The sequence below is a fragment of the Lactuca saligna genome, chromosome 3 (assembly GCF_052625555.1).
Source record: "Lactuca saligna cultivar CGN05327 chromosome 3, ASM5262555v1, whole genome shotgun sequence".
NCBI lineage: Eukaryota > Viridiplantae > Streptophyta > Magnoliopsida > Asterales > Asteraceae > Lactuca > Lactuca saligna.
In genome coordinates, this window is record NC_136419.1 from 51,171,916 (window position 1) to 51,177,225 (window position 5,310).

At 32.3% G+C, this 5,310-nt stretch overlaps 1 pseudogene; it reads left to right on the forward strand.

Annotated features, from left to right (window-relative positions):
• Positions 1-738: 738 nt before the first annotated feature.
• On the forward strand, positions 739-2,247 carry LOC145036517 (serine carboxypeptidase-like 50 pseudogene; annotated as a pseudogene).
• Positions 2,248-5,310: the final 3,063 nt, after the last annotated feature.

The window sequence follows — 5,310 nt, forward strand, 5'->3', positions numbered from 1 at the left end:
TAGAATGTATTATATATGATAGAACTCATATGTAAGAAACGTATATTACAAATAATCACAAAAATGTACACAAAGTTTACTTCAACACATAAGTAAACTCAAATTTATACTCACATGTACATAAAAGTAAGCAAGTAAGATTATTTTTTTAAGTTAACGAGCGGAAGTCAAAATAATAAAATTTGTAGTCCGACTAATACGTAGAAAGTATGAAATGTAACCCGACTAATACGTAGAAAGAACAAAAACTTAAAAAGATTACGTCAAAAGGCAAAATAAAAAAAAAATAAATAACATTAGCGAACAAAATGTGTAAATTAACGTTGAATTCAACGTTGACTACTTTAAATTTATACAGATATATGCATAAGAAACGATAAATACAAAAGTTCAGAAAATAAATGGTGTGTGATATTTTAAAAGTATATGAATAAAAGTATTTTAAGAAATATAGAAGTGTAAAGTGACATTGGAAAAAAAATAAAGGGGTCAAAGTGATAATTTAAAATGTATACAGGTGGATAATATCATTAACAAAATATTTCAAGAATATAAGGGTGAAAAATGTCATTTATGATAGTTGGAAAAAATAAATGATCAAAGTATTATGTTAAATACTATAAGAATGAAAACTATCATTTGATATTAAATATTTTTTTTTTTTTAAAATATAGAGGTTAAAAATGCAATTTATAAAAATCGAGGGTTGAGTCGTCATGGAAACTTTAGCCGAGGTTGCAAACTTTAACAAGACCCGAAGCTTTTTATATTCCGCTTTCTCCGCCTGCACAACGATCTGCCTTACAAAATGACAGACCGATCAAAAGACAGCCCACTCATCTATCATCAATGGAGTCAACACCCCTCAAGCTCCTCCTCTTTCTTACACTCATCCGCCACCTACAACCACACTCTTCGGCCTCTACACTACCCAAAGAAACTCTTCCCACAAAATCCGGCTACCTTCCGGTCAATTCCACCACCGGGTCCGCCATATTCTATGCCTTCTATGAAGCCCAGAATACCAGCAATACTTCTCTTTCTGAAACCCCACTTGTCATTTGGCTTCAAGGAGGACCTGGCTGCTCCTCCATGACCGGGAACTTCTACGAACTCGGTCCATGGCGAGTGACAGCTTCAGTGAAGCAAAACGTCGAACACCTTACGCTCGAACCTAATCCAGGTTCTTGGAACCGAATATTCGGCCTTCTTTTCCTCGATAATCCCATTGGAACTGGTTTTAGTATCGCTTCGACGTCCGAAGAAATCCCGAGAGACCAACACGCTGTAGCAAGACATCTATTTATTGCGATCAGAAAGTTTATCGATTTAGACCCGCTGTTTAAATCTCGTCCAATCTACATTACAGGTGAGAGTTACTCTGGAAAATATGTCCCATCAATTGGGTACTACATTCTCAAAAAGAATCCCCTTTTACCCGCTTCTAAACGGATCAATTTGTACGGATTAGCTATCGGAAATGGATTAACAGATCCGGCAACGCAAGTCGCCACTCATGCTCTCCATAGTTACAATCTTGGGTTGATCAATGAGAAGCAGAAAACCCAGATGGAGAAACTTCAAATTAAAGCTATCGAACTAACAAAAGCTGGTAATTGGAGCAATGCTACAGATGCAAGAAACAACGTTTTGGGATTTCTGCATAGCATCACAGGTCTAGCTACTTTGTATGACTTCAGGAGACAGAGTCCTTATCGTTCTGATTGGGTAGAAGAGTTCTTGAAGAACCCAGAAGTTAAAAAGGCATTAGGAGTGAACGAATCCATGGTGTTTGAGGAATGTAGTGATGTGGTTGGAGCAGCGTTGCATGAAGATGTGATGAAGAGTGTGAAGTACATGGTGGAGTTTGTTGTCAAGAACACTAAGCTGTTGTTGTATCAAGGGCAGTGTGATTTGAGAGATGGGGTTGTGTCTGTGGAGTCTTGGGTGAAGAAGATGAAGTGGGAAGGGATTGGGAAGTTTTTGGATGCAGAAAAAGATGTTTGGATAGTGAATGGTGTTCTTGCAGGGTATGTGCAGAAATGGGATAATTTGAGCCATGTGGTGGTGTTAGGTGCTGGGCATTTTGTGCCAACTGATCAAGATGTGAATTCTCAAGCCATGATTAAGGATTGGGTTCTTGATAAAGGTTCGTTTGCTATCAAGAAGGCTCAAAAGCTTTCCGTTGATTGTTGATCATTAAAAGTTATTGTTATTGTTGTTGTAAAAAAGAAAATTTTGGAATAACGCTCATGACTGAGTCTTGTATGATGCTTGATTACTAGACATCACATCCTTTGATCTTTAGAACCGTTAAGATTTTTTTTTTCTTCCAATAAGTCGTGTATTAGTTAAGTAGCTGAATGGGTAATGATTTCTATACGGATAAAATGTTATATACAAGGTTTATTTTTATTTTTTTACTTTTACTAAATAAACAATTTGAATAAGGGCATCCACTTTAAGAGAGAACTCATAATTTCTTAAAACCCTTACAGCTAGTGTCATACCTGTTTGTACATGACAAATCTATCAAATTATCTTTCCAACGTAGAGCTTAAAGTCAACATTTTTAACTTATCGGTTCAGATAAAACCATCCATAAGAACAAACCTTGTAAGATCCTTTGGCGTATGGTATCCCAAGAATAATGTGTTTTGCCATAAGGACAAAAAAAACGTGAATGTACTATGTAATTCCATACATTTAAAATACTGGAACCATAAATATATCTAAAAACTCTTATAAAATGCTTAATCTAGTTTATACTTTCAAATAACCTATAAAAAAATTGAGGACTACAATGATATGAAAATTAAAATCTGGAAAAGAAATACAAGCTAGAAAACAATGTCAGAAAACACTTTAAAACTAATTTGAAATCAACTAAGGATATCATCTTTTGAAGACTCCTTACACGATCGTGGAAGTCAACGTGTCATTAGTGTTATTAAGGATCCAACATATGATTTTTTAAAAGAATCAACTTCAATAACATTGCAAGTATCCTATTTTTAAAATAAAAGGACAATAAGAATCATAACAAATAAAGGAATACAGAAAAATAGGTGACAATAATCGTTAAATTTTTGTTCCATATCGTAAGGATAATAGAAACTGTAGACACTACGTTGTAACTTACTTCACTTTCTTCACAATCTTCCAAACCACATATGGAGATAGTTGTCTTAGAAATATCATCTTCAATAATATCATAACCAACCTAATTGAATAGATCAATGAGAACAATAAGAAAAATTAAAAACTAACAAAATATGCAACATTAGTAAAAAATAATAATTTAAATCATACATTCTCACGTATGTCGCTATCTTCCACATCCTTTTCCTCAGATATACATTTTTGAACACCATCATTTTTGTTATTATTAGAAGCAGCCTAATTATAAGAAAATTACATAAGTAAAACCATATGTCAAAACATATGTTACAACTTACATCATTATATATATTTTTCATGTCTAACCTCATACACAATAGCATCATCTTTCATATTACCAGAACCATCCTAGTTGGAGAAAAGAAAAGATGAATAATAAACATAACAAATAACAATTGAACAAAATATACACCAATTTAAATTGAATGGAAAGAAAACATGATCTGAATTAGTTATTGAACACAATATTAGAAAACATGATCTGAATTAGTTATTGAACACAATATTATTTACCTTAGAGATTGGTTTGTCAGAAACATCAACTTGATGATTATCACAAACAACTTAATATTCGTGCAAGGAAAATACATAATGAAACACAATTTATAATGAAATCAATTTATAATTTATAATAAAAAAGACAATAAAAATTACCATTAATGTTGATGTTGCTAACTTAGGTAATACTTGATTCAACAACATTTGTTTGAAGGGAGAAATAGCAACGAAGTATTTTTATTTAATTCATAAATTGCCTCATCAAACACTTGTTTAACCAAATCGGCAAGGCATATGAAGTAGTTGTAATTCTTACTTCATGTCCAATTTTATAAGAAAAAGGATAATTGGGTTTATTTTTTAGGAGATATGACAAATTTATAGAAAAAACATTGAGAAATTGAGAGTGGTGCCAAAGGGAATCAATAGGTTGAAAGGGGTTTATATGTAGACTAAAATTGGAAAATTGATAACCAAAAATACCAGCAAACAATTTTTATCTGCATAAAAGATAAATCAAGGCACTAAATACAAAAGACATGCCTAATAGCCCTATACTAACTCGTCTTCAACTTTATTTCTTTTTTCCTCTATCTTAAACTTAGCAAGGGAACAAAAGTAGTCACCTTTCTTGTATTCGAACGCCTATAAACACCTAGCTTTTTTTTTTTTGTGAAACAAAGATTTTTATTTTAAATTTCCAAAGGAACAAACATGCATGTTAGGAATCAGAACTTCTAATGGTAGCATCATTATCATTATTTGTGGTCCTTAAGCAAGAATCAAACTCACTTTTTGTGCAAGCAATTGGGAAGTAGACTAATAGATATGTGTTTAAATATATTTGAGGATTGTCGAAGCTAGTATAGTTGAGATGATTGTTATTAGTCGGTCAAGCCGACAATCAGTACGGCCGACTCATCAAAAAATAACACAAACAAACAACATATTGAAACATCACCATTTTGCCATTTTGTAAAGAATATAAAATTAAGAGTTTTAAAAATAAAACGTATAATTTTAAGCTATAAATGAACATTTGAAACTTATGGAAATCATAAATAAATAAAAAACATGTGATATACCTGGCCATCTCTAATGTTAATATTAAATTCCATACATGTCTTTTACAATACGAACATTTCACATCTTTCCTTGTATCTTGTTTCACTTTTTCCTACATCGTTTAATGCTTTCAAGGAGATTTGTTTGTTTCACGAGACATTTGCAACATTTAACATCTTTCAGTGTATCTTGTTTCACTTTTTCCTACATCGTTTAATGCTTTCAAGGAGATTTGTTTGTGTCATGAGATATTTGCAACATTTAAGATAGCGGAACCTACCAAGTGTATTCTTGTCTTGCATATATGGCATACATAAGCCACATCAAAGTGAGCATGCAACTCTACCTTTTCTCTCTTCAATATTATATTCTATTTAACCATAATTGAACCCTAATTATGGATGCCCTAAGTCTACATGATAGGTTCCAAAAAACCAATCACAATATTCATCACTTTTAACACAAGTCCACCGTTTTAATGTGAGAAAGAGTTGTGAAGAAAAAAAAGGGTAAAAGATTAGAGTGCGTTTGGTTGTAGAAAAAAATTTTAATTTTTTTATAAAAATT